We start from the raw sequence: 22,025 nt of genomic DNA on the forward strand, positions 1-22,025 counted from the left end.
TAATGTATTTATTATAACTATATCGGTAAGAGTGAAGGAATCACCCGAGTGAAGATACATTTAGTTGGTGGGTATCTCGATATTGTAAAATAAAAAAAAGATTTCGACGAAGGTCCATAAATCTTTTCAAGATGAGTTATAATAGATAATGGAAGATATAATGAAAAAGAAAATAAGAGTTAAGAAGAAAAAAACAACAGGCTAAATAAGAATCAATATATGATAAATATAAGGGTTGTGAGGATGATATCGACCCAAATTTTAAAGCTAGTATTTATGCATCATTAGAGTATCAATACATATACGACGAAGCAATGAGACATCAACGACCTGACTCATAATAGAAGTATAGTAGTAGTAGTAGTGGGTTTGTTAGGATCAAGAGCACTAAAAGGGGGGGCTGGGGGTGAATTAGTGCAGCGGAAAACTTTCGTCGGTTAAGACGACTTTCGTACGATGAAATTTGATTTCGATGAAAACCATTTTGGAAAGATCTTTTAAGTTGAGAACAAGTAGAAGTGTAGTTGATGTAAGGCAATGAAGACAGTTTGCAATTAAGATAAAGAGCAGAAAATAAATACAAACCGAGATTTAGAGTGGTTCGATCAATCTTGACATACATCCACTTTTGGTTTCCTCCTCCGATGAGGTCACCGACATCCACTAGAAGCCTTCCTTCAATAGGCGAAGGCTAACCACCCTTTTACAGCTTTTTCTCCTTTTGACGGGCTTAGGAGATAACCCTTACACGTTTTCACTCCTCTCTTGAATGATCAACACTTAGAAAGAAAGAGGGAGAAGAACTTTAGCTTTTACAATACTTTTAAGCTCTCAAATACTCAAAATAAAAGCAAGCTTTCAGGTTACCCTTTCAGAGAGTGTGAGGTTTATATAGGCCTCAATTAGTTTGAATTTGGAGCTCAAAAGTGTCCATTCTCGGATTTCCGGGGTCCTAGCGGTACCACTGCCATAACTGTGCGGTCCTATCACCTGTTATCTGTCACTGAGCAGTACCACCACTCAGTCTGGGCGGTACTACCGCCTGACAGAGCTCGGAGACTAAGCTTTGGCGGTACCATCACCTGACTAGGGCAGTACCACCGCTGGCAGTAATAATTACTAGCGGTACCACCGCCTGACAGGGGTGGTACTACCACTCAGAACTCATGGGAGACCAAGTCTCCTGGGTGGTGCCACCGCCGACCCTAGCGGTGCCACCGCCCGCCAGGAATTCTGGGTTCGAATATGCTAATCTATTCGGCCCAATTTGGGTCTGCCAAGGGCCCAGTTGGCCCCAGATTAAGTTGATGGGATTACCTTCCAGTCCTAAATTAATCTGCATGCTAACTACAATAATTAAGACATCAATACTGTATATCGTGTTCCGGTGCATCAATTGCTTCTTCCGACGAGCTTCTAGCGAACTTCTGACGAACATTCAACGAATCCTCGACGATGCTCCAGCGGACTCCCGGCAAACTCCTGGACTTGCGACGATCCTCTTGGCGAGTTCCAACGAGTTTCTTTGGCAAACTCCTGGACTTCTCCGATTGTTCCCGCAGAACCTCCGACGACCGTCCAGACTTCCGACGAACTCTCGAACCCCCAACGTGATCTTGGTCTTGACTCCGGCTTAATACCTGCTGCATGTCTTACTGCCATCATAGTTAATCCTGCACACTTATCTCAACATATGGATTAGATAACTAAACGATAATTGACTTCATCATCAAAATCCAAGATTTAACAATCTCCCCCTTTTTGATGATGATAATTAATTGATGACGAAGTTAACCTTAACTCCCTATATCTATATGTCATACTTGAGATAAGTCATTCTTGAATTCAAAGCCTTTGAATTCAAGAGACATATTGATAAGTTAAGTTCATTTAAACTTATCAATACCCCCATCATGATTCATATCATGATGTATCTTTCTGAAAATGATGTCAAGGCTTAACATCCATTTTTAAGTCTTATATTTCAAATGTGAAAGATAGCAATCGTAGCAATTCATCACATGGCAAGATATTAATTTGTAATATTACGATGTAAGCTCTAGATATCTTAACATTATGCAAATATGACAATCATAGCAATTCATCATATGGCAAGATATCAACATTGTAAAATTGCAATGTAAGCTCCAGATATCTTATCATTAATGCAAATATGATAATTATAACAATTCATTCTACCATCAATTTATCACATATTTCTCCCCCTTTATCATCAACAAAAAGGAGAACAATTCAAGCGTATTTCAAGCATAGTAATAAGTGTGGTAAAGATTCATGTTATTTTCCAACCATAAGAAACTATTCATACAAATTATTTTTCAAGCAATCATGACATGGTATCATTCAAAAGTCCATTAAGGAGATAGCTTTCATTACTTCTTCCTTATTTGTCATTAACATTTTGCATGAAGGAGGAAAGTCATTGAGTTAAAAACGATAAGAGATTAAATCATGCTTCATTTTAACAAGGATCAAGATATACATGTGAAATTTAAATCCTTACAAGTGTTCATCTCAAAAAGAAATCTTCTTTCATCAAAAAGGAATTCATGTGAAAGAATCATTACATCAAATCTATTTCTCGATTTAAAAATTATTTTTCATAAGGTAAATCCATGAGAGATACATTTGTTAATCAATTTCATATGTCAAAAATCATGAAAGCTCATGAAAGCTTGATATGACATAGGCTCATGAAAGCTCTATTCAAGAAATACATTTAATCCGGAAGAGAAATACAAAATCATGCATTATTAGGATGAAGAAAGTCCAAAAATGAAGTTGAACAAATTCATGCATTCGGACAAAGTTTTGCCATAGCTTTTCAAACACAATCATGAAGGTAAATCACGCTTATCATCATAGAAATCAAGACACATAATTTCCAACATGTTATTGAAGCATATAATCATGTAAGATTTTCAGCATTAAGTGATTAATCATAGAATCAAGAAAGTCTGAAAATAAAATTTAACAAATTCATGTATTCGGACAATGTTTTGCCATAGTTTTTCAATCACAATTATGAAGCAAAATTATTAGTGTTTTGTAGCACTCAAAGATTAAAAATCCAATGAACCTTCTCAAATCATAATGAGAGTATAAAATGCTAAACATGGAAACTTTTAGTACCAAGGTACAAAATTTTCAACTTTAAAGTAAACACGTTATTGAAGCATTCAATCATGTCAAATTCATGTCAAATTCGTATAAAATTTTCAGCATGTAATTTAAGTGATCAAAGAATCAAGAAAATCTGAAAACGAAGTTCAATCAACATTAATATTCCTAACTCCATAAATGCTCACCAAATAATACATCAAGTCGTAGATACCAACAGTTAAACATATCAAGGACTTGCGATCATCAAAGTAAGTGGCATTGCAATCAAAATGAATAGTATAAAAAGTTTGCAACAACATAGTTTTATAACATGACAAAAAGGAATTGTGTCTACATTATACATAAGCTCATTCAAGTGATGAAAAATTAAAATGCCTAAACAGAGTGTCAAACTGTCGATGAATCTACTGCAGCTCAGATAGAATTTGATCTTGGTGATGTTCAAGCTGATCTTGTCTTTATTCAAAGTGATCTATCTGAATCCCTATGTCTTCAATAGATTATGAAGGAGCTTGCTCAATTGGGTGTCATTCCTCAAATGGACCGGTTGAAGGAAATTGATTACCCCTAAAGATTGGTGTTTCTGGTTCTGGTTTAAGTTGTGGGGGATCGGTTCTTCTAGGCATTCTAACCCACATACCATTTCTAAATATACATCTCATTCGACGAAGTAGATTTTTATTTATAATGTTAAATCTATCTACCTTTATAACCTCTTCGTCGGGTGATATTGCAATATCGTAAGCATTAAGTATTCTAGTGATTATGTTACCATATGGAAGCATCATGTCCTTTTTAGATATCTCTATCATGTTTTATTGGATAAGGTAACCAAAACAGTTGTTAAATCCTTTCATGATCCAGTACATGGTTCCTAGTTCCATTTGACTTACTTCATCATGATGGTATTGTTTAGGAAGAATGATACTAATTAGTATGTGATGAAGTATTTTGGTGTTTAATGGTAATAGATGTTCACAGCTTTTAGGAAGTACCATTAAGTTATGATTACCGAAAATTGTTCCTAAGGCATCAACATACATGTTCCCAACCGTTTCATCGTCCCATTGTCCTCTAAAATAACAACTTCTATCTTTTACATGGATGCCTATGATGTCACAAAGGGATCTATCCGTAATAGATATATGATATCCTAGAAGATAGGTAGACACCCTTTCTTCTTCATCTATATGTAGATTGTTATAAAACAACCTAACAAGTCTAGGGTAGATGGGTTCACTTATTTATAGGATTGGGAGAAGATCTAGATTTGCAAACTATTGAATTGGCTCTAAATCGCTTAGTTAATCTAGATCAATATACTTTCCCTTATGAATATTTCTAAATTCTATGAAAGCAAATTTTTGGGCACGTAGATTTGAATCAAAAAGTGTGGAATCAAAGTTTTCTTCTAATCTTCTAATCTCCTCTTTCCTTTGTCCTTGGAGGATCTTCTAGAACCCATAAATACTGCTATTTAGGAAGATAAATAATGAGCAAGAGTAGATCAAAAAAGAGAAATCAAAGGTTTTTTAAGAATACCTTAGTTGAGATCTTCAAGAGGAAGTAGGATTGATTTTTTATCTTGCAGGAAATAGATAATTTTTGGGCAGCTAAAGGGGAGGAATGGAGTTGAAGGAGAGTTTAAAGTTGCAAGGAGGAGAAGAGAATGAGTTGGGGTCGGTTCTACCGTCGGCCCTAGCTCGGGTTTAAAAAGGGGTAGGTTACGGGCGGTGGCACCGCTGGCTGGGCGGTGCAACCGCCTGCCACCCGTGATAGCCGATGGTGCTACTGCCAGCTGGGCAGTGCCACCACCTACAGGCAGTGAGCACTGTTCTCAGGGCTGTGTGGGTTGATGTGGGTATTTTCAATTTAAAGAGAGTTTTTATTTGTGGAGCAGCCAACCTTAATTATGTAAAAGTTTCCATCACAAGATGAGAAATTTTGTACGTTCATGATAGATCTTGTGAAATGCATACTCTACTCAAATGTGTTTGTGATAGAGTTTTCAATATGTTCATGACTTGTCATGCAAGCTTGTAAGCCTTGCTAGTTCATGATTTGTATATAGACTTGGCTTGTAAGTCGTAAGTTCATGATCTTGTAAGATATAGTTGGATCCGGAAAAAATTGAAGAAGAAATGTATCCAATGAATTCGAAATTCCAGAGGATGTGTGAAGGGGAAATCCTGAGTTTCAAAATTTGAGGGATCAAACAGGATTGTATAAGCATCATTTTGTAATTGATAGTTTCAATTTTACTGATCCTCTTTTTATCATTTTAGTTAGAGAGCGTTATGAGTCATTTTAGATCTCTTGGTCATAGGCCTCGAGCATCCACTATCAAGGTACCATCTCTTGCTCCTAGCTTGTGGTGATATATGTTTCTATAAAAAAAGGTTGATTTTTAGGTACCCATTTAATCTTGAGTGCCTCAAAAATCGATCTAAATTGTTTGTCATGTTGCATGGAATTCATTACGGTTCCTTTAGGAACCCAAATCAATTTGTTAGGTTTAATCTTCTTGAATGGACAATGATAAGTTCTATGTCCATATTTGCAATAAAAGTTGCACTTATTTTAGTGTGAAACATGTAAGATAGGGCCTTTAATGAAAGTGGTTAGATTTTGGTGAGAGCTTCTCACAAATCCGATTCCACTTCTTTTAGGAACGTGACCCTTATTGGTAAGGATCATATTCAAGGACTTGCTACAAACCTCGAATTTCTTCAATGTGTCCTTGAGTAGCAAGTTCTCCTTTTGGAGTACTTCTAAGTCATTGCATTTCGTACATGAAACTAAACTATCATTATGCTCAATTTTTAATTTATCGAAATTACTAACAAGAGTATCATGCTCCTTTTTTAACAATTTATATTTTCTACTAATTATTTTACATTTATCAAATAAGTCATGGAAAGCATTTAACAATTCATCAAATAATAAATCTGCATCAATTAAATTTGATACATCCTCTCCAATGGTCATGAGTGCATAATGAACAACTTGCTCGGTGTTGGACTCCTCTTCTTCAGATGCGCTTGAGTCATCCCACGTTGCTTTGAGCGCCTTCTTCTTTGGTGTTCTCTTCTTAGCTTGGGGACAATCACTTTTATAGTGTCCCGGCTTCTTGCATTCGTAGAAAATAACTTGGTCCTTTTTGGGTTCAAATTTATTTTTAGTGTCATTTTTAAATTTGTTTCTTTTAATGAATTTTAAAATTTTTCTTGTTAGAAGTGTAAGTCATCGTCAAAGTCCTCATCACTTAAGTTTTCTCTTAAGTGGTCTTCTTGAGTTCTAAGTGACATATCCTTCCTGTTCTTTGGAAGGGTGTTCTCATGCTCTTCATGAGCTTTGTAAGTCATTTCGTAGGTCATTAATGACCCGATTAATTCTTCAAGAGGGAAGTTATTTAAATCTTTAGCCTCTTAAATAGTAGTGACTTTAGGGTCCCAACTCTTTGGAAGGGATCTTAGAATTTTATTAACGAGCTTGAAATTCGAAAAACTTTTACCGAGTCCTTTTAGATCATTGACGACATCCGTGAAACGGGTATACATATCACCTATGGTCTCGCTCGATTTCATTCGAAAAAGTTCATAAGAATGTACTAAAAGATTGATTTTAGACTCTTTCACTCTAATTATGCCTTTGTGAGTCACTTCGAATGTATACTAAATATCAAATGCAGTTTCACAAATCGAAACATGATTGAACTCGTTTTTATCAAGTACACAAAATAAGGCATTCATAGCTTTTGCATTTAGAGCGAAAGTCTTCTTCTCCAATTCATTCCAATTGATCATTAGAAGAGAAGACTTTGAAAATCCATTTTCAATAATATTCCAAAGTTTAAAATCCATGGAAATAAGGAAGATCCTCATTCGTGTCTTCTAATAGATGTAGTCCATCCTATTGAGCATAGGCGGATGTATAATAGAGTGACCCTCTTAGTTTCTGGCATATGTCATCTCTCTTGGGTTTGAATCCAACTGAGAATGAACCCGCTCTGATACCAATTATTAGGATCAAGAGCACTAAGAGGGGGGGGGGGGGGGGAATTAGTGCAGCGGAAAACTTTCATCGGTTAAAATGACTTTCGTATGATGAAATCTAATTTCGATGAAAATCATTTTGGAAAAATCTTTTAAGTTGAGAGCAAACGGAAGTATAGTTGATGTAAAGCAATGAAGACAGTTTGCAGTTAAGATAAAGAGCAAAAAATAAATGCAAACCGAGATTTATAGTGGTTTGGTCAATCTTGACCTACATCCACTTTTGGCTTCCTCCTCCGACAAGGTCATCGACGTCCACTAGAGACCTTCCTTCAATAGGCGAAGGCCAACCACCCTTTTACAGCTTTTCTCTTTTTGATGGGCTTAAGAGACAATCTTTATAAGTTTTCACTCCTCTCTTGAATGATCAATACTTAGAAAGAAAGAGGGAGAAGAACTCTAGTTTTTATAACACTTTTAAGCTCTCAAATACTCAAAATAAAAGTAAGCTTTCGGGTTACCCTTTAATGCAGAGAGGGTAGGGTTTATATAGGCCCTAATCAGTTCGAATTTGAAGCTCAAAAAGTGTCTATTCCTGGATTTCCGGGGTCCTAATGGTACCACCGCCATAACTGAGCGGTACTACCACCATAACTGAGCGGTACTACCGCCTATTATCTGTCACTGAGCGGTACCACCGCTCAGTCTAGGCGGCACTACCGCCTGACAAAGCTCGGAGACCGAGCTCTGGCAGTACCATCACTTGACTGGTGATACCACCATTGGCAGTAATAACTATCGACGGTACCACCGCTTGACAGGGGTGGTACTATCGCCCAGAACTCCTAGGAGACTGAGTCTCCTAGGCAGTGCCACCGTCGGTCAGGAATTCTAAGTCCAAATGGGCTGATCCATTCGGCCCAATTTAGGTCTGCAAGGGGCCCAATTGGCCCCAGATTAAGTTGATGGGATTATCTCCCAATCTTAACTTAATCTATATGCTAACTACAATAATTAAGACATCAATGTTGAATCTCAAATTTTGATGATGAAATCAATTGATGGGTTAATTGATCTAATCCATATTATTGAGTTAAGTGTGCAGGATTAACTACGATAACCAGAAAACACAAAGCAAGAATACCGGAGTCAAGATCGATGTACGTTTAAGAGTCCGAAGAATCGTCGGAGATGCTGCCGGAACCAACCGAGAAGAAATCGGGAACCTATCGGAATTTTCGGAAGTTCGCCAAAGAGATCGTCGGAGGTTCACGGAGATCACCGAGAAGGCTTGGCTACTCGTTAAAGTCATCACAAGATCGGGAGCTTGATGGGAGTCCGTCGGAAGAAGTTCATCGGAAAGCTCACCGAAACAAGACTCGACATTCGCGGGTGAAAGCTTGCTTAGGATGTGTTTTTGTTATGTAGTTCACTTGTAATTAGGATTAGGATTAAGAGATAATCCTATATCCTGGTTAGGGCCAATTGGGCCCAAAGTCGGATATGGTTTTGGCTAAAATTAAGCCAAACCAGTGAAATCGGAGAGCCAGGCGGTGGCACCGCCTGGCTGGGCAGTAGCACCGCCCAGCACCCGAGAGCTGGGCGGTGACACCTCCTGGGCTGGGCGGTTGCACCTCCCAGCACCCGAACGCTGGACGGTGGCACCGCTTGGCTGGGCGGTGGCACCGCCAGCATCGGGAACCCAAAGAGAATTCAAATTTTGGAGCCCAAAATTTGAATCCTCTTGAGACCTATAAATACCCCTCAAATCTCAGCTGAGATTACAACTTTTGAGAAGCATTTTGATTGAGAGAAAAGTCTTAGAAAGTCTTAGCAAGTCTTGTTTTCAATTTGCTAGAGAGTTCTCCTCCTTCTTTCTTATTGAAATCTTGTAAGAGGTTGAACTGCTTGTAAAAGGTTGTAAGAGGGGTACTTACCCTTCCATTTCAAGAGATTTGCTAGTGGAAGGTGGGAGCCTCATCGAAGAGGGGCCTCGCAAGTGGATGTAGGTCATTTGACCGAACCACTCTAAAATTAGGCGTAATCTCTGGTTTGCATTTCATTATCGCTATTTACATTACTGCAAACATTCTTACATGCATTAGTTCCTTATTACCTTTGCTGCGCAACTCTAAGAATACGTTTTCAAGTTAAGCTTTTCAAGTTCCGTTCTTATCGTACGAAAGATTTTTCTAAAATCGAAGTTTTAATCCGCTGCACTAATTCACCCCCCCCCCCCCTCTTAGTGCCGCTCCAATCCTAACAAGTGGTATCAGAGCGAGGTTATCTCTCATATTTGGTTTAATACCCAAGAGAGATGGCTTACTCCGGCATGCAAGAGGGCCATTCTATTGCACGACCACCTTTGTTTAATGGGTCGGATTACACATATTGGAAGACTCGCATGAGGATCTTCCTCATTTCTATGGACTTTGAGCTTTGGTCTATTGTCGAGAATGGATTTCAAAAATCTTCTCTTCCGATGAGCGAATGGAATGAATCGGAGAAGAAGGTTTTTGCTTTAAATGCAAAGGCTATGAATGCCTTGTTTTGTGCACTAGACAAAAACGAATTTAATCGTGTTTCAATTTATGATTCGGCTTTTGATATTTGGAGAACTCTTGAGGTCACTCATGAAGGCACTAGCCGAGTGAAAGAGTCCAAAATCAACATCCTTGTGCACTCTTACGAACTTTTCCGAATAAAACCAAGTGAGTCCATCGGAGACATGTACACCCGGTTTACGGATGTCATCAATGGACTCAAAGCTCTTGGTAAAGATTTTACTAACTTTGAACTAGTAACTAAAATCTTAAGATTCCTCCCTAAAAGTTGGGATCCAAAAGTTACGGCCATTCAAGAGGCCAAAGATCTTAAAGCATTCCCTCTTGAAGAACTCATTGGGTCTCTAATGATCTACGAAATGACATGTCAAGCTCATGACGAGCTCGAGAACCCCCTTCCAAAGAATAGGAAGGATATGACACTCAAGTCACAAGAAGACCACTTGAAAGGAACATCAAGTGATGAGGACAGTGACAATGACATTGCACTTTTGACTCAAAAATTTAAAAAATATTTAAGAAAGAACAAATTTAAAAATAATATAAAAAATAAATTTGAACAAAAGAAGGACCAAGTGATTTGCTATGAATGCAAAAAATCGGGACACTACAAGAACGATTGTTCTCAAGCCAAAAAGAGGACATCAAAGAAGAAGGCGCTCAAGGCAACGTGGGATGATTCAAGCGCATCCGAAGAAGAGGAGTCCAACACCGAGCAAGTTGCTCATTACGCGCTAATGGCTTTAGGAGAAGAGGTATGTGATTTATTTAATGAAGATTTATCTTTTGAAGAACTCTCTATCGCCTTTCATGAATTATTTGATGAATGTAGAACTGTTAGCAAGAAGTTAAGTATCTTAAAGAAAGAGCATGCTTTGCTACAAGAAAAGTTTGATAATCTTCAAACTCCTCCATGCTCTAAGTGTGAGCATTTAGAAGCAATAAAAAATAAAAATTTACTTCTTAAAGAAACCTTAAACAAGTTTAAGGTTGGTAGCAAAGGATTAGATATGATCCTTGCACACAAGGGTCACATCGCAAATAGAAATGGAATTGGATTTGTAAAAGGATTACATCAAAATCCTACCACTTTCATAAAAGGACTTACATTACATGTTTCCTCTTATATGAAATGCAACTTCTATTGCAAATCCAGACATATTGCCTACAAATGTCCATTTAGGAAAATGAGCTCACAAAAATTAATATGGGTTCCTAAAGGAACTATAAAGGATTCAATAATAAACAACAAAGTTAGTGGGTCAATTTTTTAGGCACCCAAAATCAAATGGGTACCTAAAAATTATCCTCTTTTGTAGACAAACCCACAAGCTAGGAGCAAGAGATGGTATCTCGATAGTGGATGCTCAAGACATATGACTGGAGATCCATCTCATTTCTCTATGCTCACTAGCAAAGAAGAAAGGTACGTCACCTTCGGAGACAACAACAAAGGCAAAATGCAAAATCATTGGCAAGGGAACTATTGGTAACAAATTTAGTTTTTTCATTGATGATGTTTACTAGTTGATGGATTGAAACACAATCTCTTAAGTATTAGTCAACTATGCGATAAAGGTTATATCGTTAGATTTGAATCAAATATGTGCATTATTGAAAAACCAAATCATAACATGACTATGATTGCGTTAAAATAAAATAATGTCTATACCATCAATCTTGATGAACTAAGTAATGAAATGTGTTTCTCCGCCGTAAATGATGATGCTTGGCTTTGGCATAGGAGATTAGGTCATGCAAGCATGAAAACAATATCTAAAATCTCATCTCAAGAATTAGTACGAGGGATTCCGAATATAAAGTTTATTAAGGATAAGGTATGCGATGCATGTCAACTAGGCAAACAAATAAAAACAAGCTTCAAACCAAAAAATCAAATTAGCACCACTAGACCATTACAATTGATCCATTTGGACTTATTTAGACCAATTGATACAACAAGTCTAGGTGGAAGCAAATATGCTTTTGTGATTGTGGATGACTACTCTAGATACACTTGGACCTATTTCTTAGCTCACAAAAGTGATTGCTTCAAGTGTTTCTCTAAATTTTGTAAACTCACTCAAAACGAAAAAGGCTTCATGATTTCATCAATTCGTAGTGATCACGGTGGTGAATTCCAAAACCGTGACTTTCAAAATTTTTGCGAAGTTAATGATACAATCACAACTTCTCAACTCCAAGAAATCCTCAACAAAATGGAGTAGTTGAAAGGAAAAATAGAAACCTACAAGAAATGACAAGAACTATGTTAAATGAACATAGTTTACCCAAATATTTTTGGGCCGAAGCCGTAAATACGGCTTGTTACATCATAAATAGGGTCCTGATAAGACCATCTCTATCAAAAACTCCCTATGAATTATGGAATAACAAAAAACCAAATATTTCTTATTTTAAAGTTTTTTGTTGTAAATGCTTCTTCTTAAATGAAAAGGATGCCCTAGGTAAATTTGATGCTAAATCCGATGAAAGCATTTTTCTTGGTTACTCCTCCGTTTCTAAGGCCTTTCGTGTCTTCAACAAAAGGACCTTAGTAATAGAAGAGTCTATTCATGTAGTTTTTAATGAAATTTCTGATTTAAAGAAAAATAATTTTGATGATGATCTTGGTTTTGATAATTTGAATTTAAACGAACCCCCTCCTCAAAATAGCCATTTGAATGCATCTTCTTCCGAAATTTCTTTACCCAAAGAATGGAAGTATGTAGATGCTCATCCAAAGGAGCTAATTATAGGAGATACAACAAAAGGGGTTCAAACTCGTTCTTCTTTCAAGAATTTTTGTGCTAACGCCGCTTTCCTTTCTCAAATTGAACCTAAATGCATTGACGAAGCCTTAAAAGATGATTTTTGGGTCATTGCAATGCAAGAAGAATTGAACCAATTTGAGAGGAATGAGGTATGGAAGCTTGTTCCTAGACCAAGTGATCACTTAGTCATAGGTACTAAGTGGGTCTTTAGAAACAAGCAAGACGAAAATGGTATCGTGGTTAAAAACAAGGCTAGATTAGTGGCCAAAGGTTTCAACCAAGAAGAATGTATCGATTACGAAGAAACTTTCGCTCCCATGGCTCGATTAGAAGCCATAAGGATGCTCCTTGCCTATGCTAGTAGTAATAATTTTAAACTATTTCAAATGGATGTCAAAAGTGCTTTCTTGAATGGTTTTATTTCCAAAGAAGTATATGTCGAACAACCTCCCGGATTTGAAAATTCTCTTCTTCCTAATCATGTATTCAAATTGACTAAAGCTCTCTATGGCTTGAAACAAGCTCCTAGAGCTTGGTATGAAAGGCTTAGTTCCTTTCTGATTTTAAATAATTTTACCAAAGGCAAAGTTGATACTACATTGTTTATCAAACATTTTGAAAATAATTTTCTTATTGTGCAAATTTATGTTGACGATATTATTTTTGGCTCTTCAGATGAATCACTATATGAATCATTTGCCAAATGTATGAGTCATGAATTTGAAATGAGTTTAATGGGTGAATTAACTTTCTTTTTAGGATTACAAATCAAACAACTTAGTGATGGTATATTTCTTAACCAATCCAAATATACATTAGAATTGTTAAAACGATTTAACATGGATAATTCAAAAGCAATAAACACCCCTATGAGTACTGCGACTAAGTTAGATATGGATGAAAATAGTGAAAATTTCGATCAAAAAACATATAGGGGAATGATAGGTAGTCTACTCTACCTCACCGCGACTAGACCAGATATTATGTTTAGTGTAGGACTTTGCGCTAGGTTTCAATCTAATCCTAAATTATCTCATCTGAAGAGTGTTAAAAGAATATTTATGTATCTTAAAGGAACTCCAAATTTAGGATTGTGGTATCCAAAATCTGAAAAATTCGATCTAATAGCTTATGCAGATGCCGATTTTGGCGGATGCAGGATAGATAGAAAAAGCACATCCGGAACATGCCAATTTTTAGGACATGCACTTGTTTCTTGGACTTCCAAGAAATAAAATTCAGTTGCACTATCTACGGCGGAAGCTTAATACATTACTGCAAGTGCATGTTGTGCACAAGTCATTTGGATGAAAAATACATTAAAAGACTATGGAATTCACTTTAAAAACATTCCCATAAAATGTGATAATACTAGTGTCATATGTCTTACTAAAAATCCAATTCTGCACTCTAGAACTAAGCACATCGACGTTAGGCATCATTTCATACGCGATCATGTCCTTAACAATGATGTTGTTCTAGAATTCATTGACACAAAGCATCAATTAGCAGATATATTTACAAAAGCTTTGAACGAAGATCAATTTGAATTCATTAGAAGGGAATTAGGCATGTTAAATTGTCCCTAAAATGAGCTTCACGAAAAATGACTCATCCTTTTCCTTTCTTTTGTGGATTTGATTTCTTTCTTCTTTTTCAATTCAAAATGATCCATTAAAGTATAACTTATGATCTTGAGGGAAGAAGCTAAACAAAAGGGAGGAAGAAAATTTTTTTTTCTTTCCTCCGCGGGATGCCAGCGGTGGCACCGCCAGATCCGGCGGTTGCACCGCCTAGCGCTCGGGCGCCAGGCGGTGACACCGCTCGGTTTGGCGGTGGCACCGACCGAGCGACCCTTATTAACCCGAGGGGTTAGGGCCGGCGGTGACACCGCCCCCAACCCGAAAAAAAGGCTCTCATAACCCTCTCCCATTCCCTCTAAACCTCATTCTAACTCTTAGAAGCGTTGGAGAAGGATTCTTGGTGGTCCAAGCCTTCCATCTCTCAACATAATCTCCATAAGGTAACACTTGAAATCCCTCTTTTTGGTATCCCATTCCCTCTTTTCTTTCCTCTTTCCCTTGCTTATTTTTCACAATTTCATCATCATCTTGTCTAGATAATGGCTCCTAAGAGATCAAAAGGAAAAAGGATTGAAGGAGATTCATTTGACCATGATCTTTTTAGATCAAAAGAGGTAGCCCTTAGCTTTCCAAAATTTGAAACACGATGTATCCATAAGGGAAAATACGTTGATCTGGATGAACTAGAGGACTTAGAACCCATTAGGTGGTTTGCACACCTAGAAGCTCTACCTCTACTACAAATAGATGAACCAATCTATCCGCGATTAGTTAGATTGTTCTATGCCAACCTATATGAGGACAACGATAGCCTAAGCACTTACCTTCTAGGAACACCCATTAGAATATTTGACAGTACTATTTGTGAGCTAATTGGCATAACTGAAAAAGATATGGGATGCTATTTTAAAGGTAAATGGGACGTCAACATAATAGGAGCAACCTATACCGAAGCCGTAGAAACAATTTTTGCAAATCCAAACCTTGACTTCCTACCCAAGAGCTGTGAACACCTACTGTCTTTCAACTCTAAAATTCTTCATCACATTATCACAAGCATCATATTCCCCAAACAATTTCATCTTGACGAAATAAGTCAAATAGAGATAGGAACCATGTATTGGATTATGACCGGTCAGCATAATTGTTTTGGGTACTTAATTCGCCAACACATGCAGGATATTATGGCTAAAGATACTATATTGCCATATGGGAGGTTAATCACTAGATTTCTTCATGCCTATAACATTTGCATTCCACCCGATGAAGAATCTATTCAAAATGATCGATATAACATAATAAATAAAAACCTACTGAAAAGACTTAGGTGCACTTTTAGCAATGGCATATGGGTTAGGTAGCCTAGAAGGACGGATCCAATTCCTCAACCAATAGAACACCCCGAAACACCAATTCTTATGGGAAATGAATCTCCTCCTCCTAGTCCCTTTGGCACAGCACCTTCAGCTCCTGTTTCCTCCTCTGAAGATCTCATTATGGCGGAACTGTCTCAGATCAAATCTCAGCAAGTACAAATTCAGAATCAACAAGTTAAAATTTTGAAGACACTACGACAAATGAATGAAAAAATAGATATCCTGTATCAGCACTGTGGATTACCTCCTAAGGATTAAACTGATGTATCTTTTTATTCTGTTCTGTTTGCTTTTAACAACAAGTTCAAAGTTTGTCATCGATTGAACGATAACTGATCCTTCCTTTTAGATAACTACTGTGTTGATCTGCATAAATGATGATGTCTTTTGGATAAACTATTTCTGGCAAATTTGAATGATGAACTTTGGTTCCTATTAAATGCTAAACCTTTTTTCTATGATCATCAATTAGCTGGCTTGTCTCTTTTTGTTGATGACAAAGGGGGAGAAGTGATGACTAAGTGATGACTTACACCATAACAATAGCATGACTTATATGAATTACAAAAACTTGTGTGATATGAATGTCTTATATGCCTTGCAAAATCCTTGAAAATATCGCAAGATTGATTGATCATATTGAAGGCATGCCTTACATTTACATCATGAAATTCATGTTGAAAATCTGTATCTTCTATCGTAGTAAAAATTATCTCTTATCATGATTTTCATCGAAGTTTTGTATTTACTATTGCTTAATGAGAATGACGATAAGTTCTACGGTTAGAACTTATCGGTTTATGCTTGAATTCTATGGATGGAATTCAAGTGTTTTCATCTTCTCATAATATGGCATATAGATAGGGGGAGTTATGTTTAACTCCGTCATCAATTGATTGTCATCATCAAAAAGGGGGAGATTGTTGAATCTCGGATTTTGATGATGAAATCAATTGATGGGTTAATTGATCTAATCCATATTATTGAGTTATGTGTGCAGGATTAACTACGATAACCAGAAAACACAAAGCAAGAATACCGGAGTCAAGATCGATGTACGTTTAAGAGTCCGAAGAATCGTCGGAGATGCTGCCGGAACCAACCGAGAAGAAATCGGGAACCTATCGGAATTTTCGGAAGTTCGCCAAAGAGATCGTCGGAGGTTCACGGAGATCACCGAGAAGGCTCGGCTACTCGTTAAAGTCATCACAAGATCGGGAGCTTGATGGGAGTCCATCGGAAGAAGTTCGTCGGAAAGCTCGCCGAAACAAGACTCGACATTCGCGGGTGAAAGCTTGCTTAGGATGTGTTTTTGTTATGTAGTTCACTTGTAATTAGGATTAAGAGATAATCCTATATCCTGGTTAGGGGCCAACTGGGCCCAACGTCAGATATGGTTTGGGCTAAAATTAAGCCAAACCAGTGAAATCGGAGAGCCAGGCGGTGACACCTCCTGAGCTGGGCGGTTGCACCTCCCAGCACCCGAACGCTGGACGGTGGCACCGCTTGGCTGGGCGGTGGCACCGCCAGCATCGGGAACCCAAAGAGAATTCAATTTTGGAGCCCAAAATTTGAATCCTCTTGAGGCCTATAAATACCCCTTAAATCTTAGCTGAGATTACAACTTTTGAGAAGCATTTTGATTGAGAGAAAAGTCTTAGAAAGTCTTAGCAAGTCTTGTTTTCAATTTGCTAGAGAGTTCTCCTCCTTCTTTCTTATTGAAATCTTGTAAGAGGTTGAACTGCTTGTAAAAGGTTGTAAGAGGGGTACTTACCCTTCCATTTCAAGAGATTTGCTAGTGGAAGGTGGGAGCCTCATCGAAGAGGGGCCTCGCAAGTGGATGTAGGTCATTTGACCGAACCACTCTAAAATCAGGCGTAATCTCTGGTTTGCATTTCATTATCGCTATTTACATTACTGCAAACATTCTTACATGCATTAGTTCCTTATTACCTTTGCTGCGCAACTCTAAGAATATGTTTTCAAGTTAAGCTTTTCAAGTTCCGTTCTTATCGTACGAAAGATTTTTCTAAAACCGAAGTTTTAATCCGCTGCACTAATTCACCGCCCCCCCCCCCTCTTAGTGCCGCTCCGATCCTAACAATCAATACTATAGATTGTGTTCCAGTGCATCAATCGCTTCTTCCAGCGAACTTCCGGCAAACATTCGACGAACCCTCGGCGATGCTCCGGTAGACTCCCAGCAAACTCTTGGATTTATGACGATCCTCTTAGTGAGTTCTGATGATGGCAAGCTCCTGGACTTCTCATATTGTTCCTGTAGAACCTACGATGACTATCCGGACTTCTGACGAACTCTCGAACCCCCAACGTGATCTTGGTCTTGACTTCAGCTTAACACCTGCTGCATGTCTTACTGCTATCGTAGTTAATCCTGTACACTTATCTCAACATACGGATTAAATAACCAAATGACAATTGACTTCATCATCAAAATCCGAGATTCAACAGGGTTTACACTATAAGGAATTCTGAGGTCAACTAATATGGGACATTCACTTGTCCCACCTCGATTAAGTCAAATTGGTAATATAAGGCGGGGTGAAATCTATAGTTTTATAAGAGGACTTCGACAAAAGGTTAGCACAAGATATTATTGATATTAATATATAAGTCTATCCTCTATAAACAATGAAGCAGATATAGATTGATGATGCATACAAGTCTATCCTCTATTGACGATGCATATACAAAAGAAAAGAAGTAAAATATTAATAAGATGATTATAAAATGATTTAACTTTCACTTGGTTTTAACAAACATAGCCCAAGGTCCATATTATCAAAACCTAATATCCTCTATTTAAAAGTCTAGTACAATGATTCAACTTCCAACACCAAAGGATATCCACAATATGTATTTAAATAAGGAGGTGACAGAATTGAATGACTGAATCAAATTCTTTAAGAGACAATGGGATGAATATGAGGTGATACTGATATGTGACAATTTGATAGGATTAACAAAAATAAGTATCATCAATTTTCTTATGAATTACAACATATAGATAATTTTTCATTAATCAATGTTTCTGATAAGATTCAAGATGCAAACTATATTGAAAACCTAATGAACATCGTAGTAGAGAAGATCAGACCATAGTACATTATTCAGATAATCATCGACAATAGAGCCAATTTCAATATGATTGATTTACAATTAACGAAAAATATATATATTATTTTGGACTTCATGTATAGTTCATTATATGGATCTAATGTTGAAGGATATTGATACGATATCATCAGTTAACAAGTGTATAGATTAAGCACAATCGATCATAAAGTCTATACATAATCATTATTAGGTCCACTTTTTAATGAAAAAATATGTAAATGATGAGATATTCAGACTTGGAGTCACTCGGTTCATTACAAATTTAATTGTCTTAAAGTCAATACTATAAAAGAGGTAGAGACTCAAGGCAATGACCACCTCACAATGACCATCTAAAAAAATATGAAAAAGATTATTTTTTCTTCTGGATTTTAGAATATTGTAAATGAAATTATAATAGAAGATGAACCACTTTACGTTGACCTCCGCAAGATTGATATAGAAAAACATCCTCAAATACTTTATCTTAGATATATTTTGATTACAACAAAAAAGAGACTAGAAAAACATTCATAAATGATTTTAAGTCTAACCAATATTTATATATCATCGATCACATCATTGAAGTTCATATAGACCAAGATGTCAAGTAATTTAATTCATAATTTTTAATATTTAAAAATTCTTACTAATAAAATTATTTATCTTATAGCATATTGTATTATCTAAATTTGATCATTCAATTTCAGTATAATCTTATAATACAACCACATCGATTATCGATACTAAGAAAATATTATATATCGACTCTTATCGAGTATTACCGATGTAATCAATGTTATTATAAAGAGTTAATTTTTTTAAAAAATAATTAGTTTATTCTTCGATGTTATAGCTATATCATGTCATTGCAATTTGAATCCTAGTGAGGAAAATTTACGCTCATATTCATTATAAACTATTTTTATATTAATTATTTATTATACTAATAAAGTCCTATTTTATAATTTTTATAATCAAGTAGTGGCTATAATTTGGAGGGACACACCAAATTTAAGAAAGTTTACCGTTCGTCTACTTTCGCAAATAATGACATCTACTGGTTGCGAATGTAAATGATCAACATTCGCATTAATTTACACGAAGATCTATAACAAACTATCATATAGATGGTTGGAGAAATTGGTATATGTCTATTACAACATGCAACTAAAGTTGACATATGTCGAGCTAGATAACGAGCTAGAGAAAAAAGAGATCAATCTTATTGACCTCCAATACTACAATAAAGATTCAGAATCAATGTTAGAGTTAAGAAAATCCTCTACTTGATAAGGTGGGAGATCTTTTGCATCTTTCACGTTTTATCACCGAGACAATAGAAAAAGAGGAAACACATCTCCAACAGGAAGAAGATCCCCCTTGGTCAAAATGTAGCTTAAGAAAACAGACAACATCGAGCCAAATTACATGAGTAACTAGAAATACACAACCATCATAGTCATCCACCTAAAATACAATAGCAAAGACACAGAAATATGGTAGAATAGATGCGGATGACAAGACTAACAACCCTCTCGGTCTAACAAGACTAACAACCCTCTCGGTCTAAAGAAATTGCAGTGATGTGGATGACAATGCCTCAATGAATGATGCGACAACATTGTGGAGTCGACAATCTCGTCTATATAATTTGAGGGTAGTGCATAGATCGAGGAGTAGGATTTTATATATGTCACTCAATATTCAAATCATGAAACTCGACGAGATACTAATTAAGTTTATATGCAAAAGAAAAGAAAAAAGATAATGGATGATTTTGAATAGATGCGACAGAACCTATACAATATAGACATAGTGCAAATCACAACGTATTTACAACCATCGTATTACAAAAAATCTCATGACCAACAATAGTATAATAATAGTTTATCATTCTTCTCCCAACAATAATATGGTGATCGATCTTATGATATAGTGCATCACATCAAGGGCGAAGGTAAAAATTCTAACATTTTCCATTCTATGCACCAATGCATATAATAATCATCCTTATCTCAAGAGTTGCCTCGGACACATATAGTTCATGATAATAAGACTGTGATCATCACCATATTGATGCACCAATGACATACGATATATTAGTATATTATGTCATGGAATTAATTTCAAAATTAGGATCGACAAATATATCAATTTGATATACATGTACATAGAATCAAGGATCGCCTGTCGAGTCACATTATTCTTTTAGGTGGTAGAATCAAGTTTTATCAATCAATTGATTACTTAATTCATTTGAATCTTAAAGTTTAAGTTATTTAATAAATAATCTAATAAAAAAATTAATAGATATTTTTATTTTATTTTTAAAGTGTATCTCTAATTTAAAATATCTAAATTACTTCTCAAAACAAATTTCACCTGTTATAGTATTTTGGTCACCACAACAATAACACTAAGTCTGTTCATAAATATTGTAAATGAGTCAAATAGAATCAAAATATGTTAGAAATCATTTGATATATCATTCAAATAGTATTTATAATAATTTAAAAATAATATCACTAAAATAAAATTTAAAAACTTATTATAGTATATTATTCATCATAATAAAAATACTGTGAACCCTACCAAAAAGCATTGTAAATGATTTAAATGGACTCATTACCTCAACTAGGAGCCTTAAAAACATCATGTTAGTCTAAGAACAATAAGAATAAAAAAATATACACTATGAACGAATAACAAATTCAAAATCTTATCCTATCAAATAACATGGGAGAAGAACATGAATTATTCTCCCATCTTACAGATATATCCATCCAACCTTTAAAAAAAAATATTACAAAAAAAATAACTTTCTATCACCAAAATTTAACAGAAAAAAAAACAAGTTTTTGAAAGCAAAATCACAATGCTGTGAACCCTACCAAAAAGCATTGTAAATGATTTAAATGGACTCATTACCTCAACTAGGAGCCTAAAAACATAATGTTAGTCTAAGAACAATAACAATAAAAAAAATATACACTATGAATCTATAACAAATTCAAAATCTTATCCTATCAAAGAAGATGGGAGAAGAACATGAATTATTCTCCCATCTTACAGATATATCCATCCAACCTTCTAAAAAAAATATTACAAAAAAAATAACTTTCTATTACCAAATTAAACAGAAAAAATAATCAAGTTATTGAAAGCAAAAACACAATGCTGGCTATGGGGTTCGAACCCATGCGCACTTATGTGCAGAAGATCTTAAGTCTTCCCCCTTAACCACTCGGGCAAACCAGCTTTGTTGAACTTTGGTCTAGTATTTATCTAATTAAACTATATTATTAGAGGTTGCGACACTGCTTTTCAATGCTTCTGTGTTTCTTTTCCTTGAATTTTACTATGCAATTGGATAATCTTAATTTGTTTAGGTTTTTTTCTTTTCTTTTTTTTTAGCTACACGATGGACTGATAAACTTGCAATTGGATAATGCGAAAAATGATGAGACAT

The 22,025-nt window shown here is 36.0% G+C and overlaps 1 non-coding gene across 1 annotated transcript; it reads right to left on the minus strand.

Moving 5' to 3' along the window:
• Positions 1-21,731: 21,731 nt before the first annotated feature.
• Positions 21,732-21,814, minus strand: TRNAL-UAA (transfer RNA leucine (anticodon UAA)). The gene has a single exon. It is a non-coding gene; the product is annotated as a tRNA-Leu (tRNA).
• Positions 21,815-22,025: the final 211 nt, after the last annotated feature.

This window comes from Musa acuminata, chromosome BXJ3-2, assembly GCF_036884655.1.
Source record: "Musa acuminata AAA Group cultivar baxijiao chromosome BXJ3-2, Cavendish_Baxijiao_AAA, whole genome shotgun sequence".
NCBI lineage: Eukaryota > Viridiplantae > Streptophyta > Magnoliopsida > Zingiberales > Musaceae > Musa > Musa acuminata.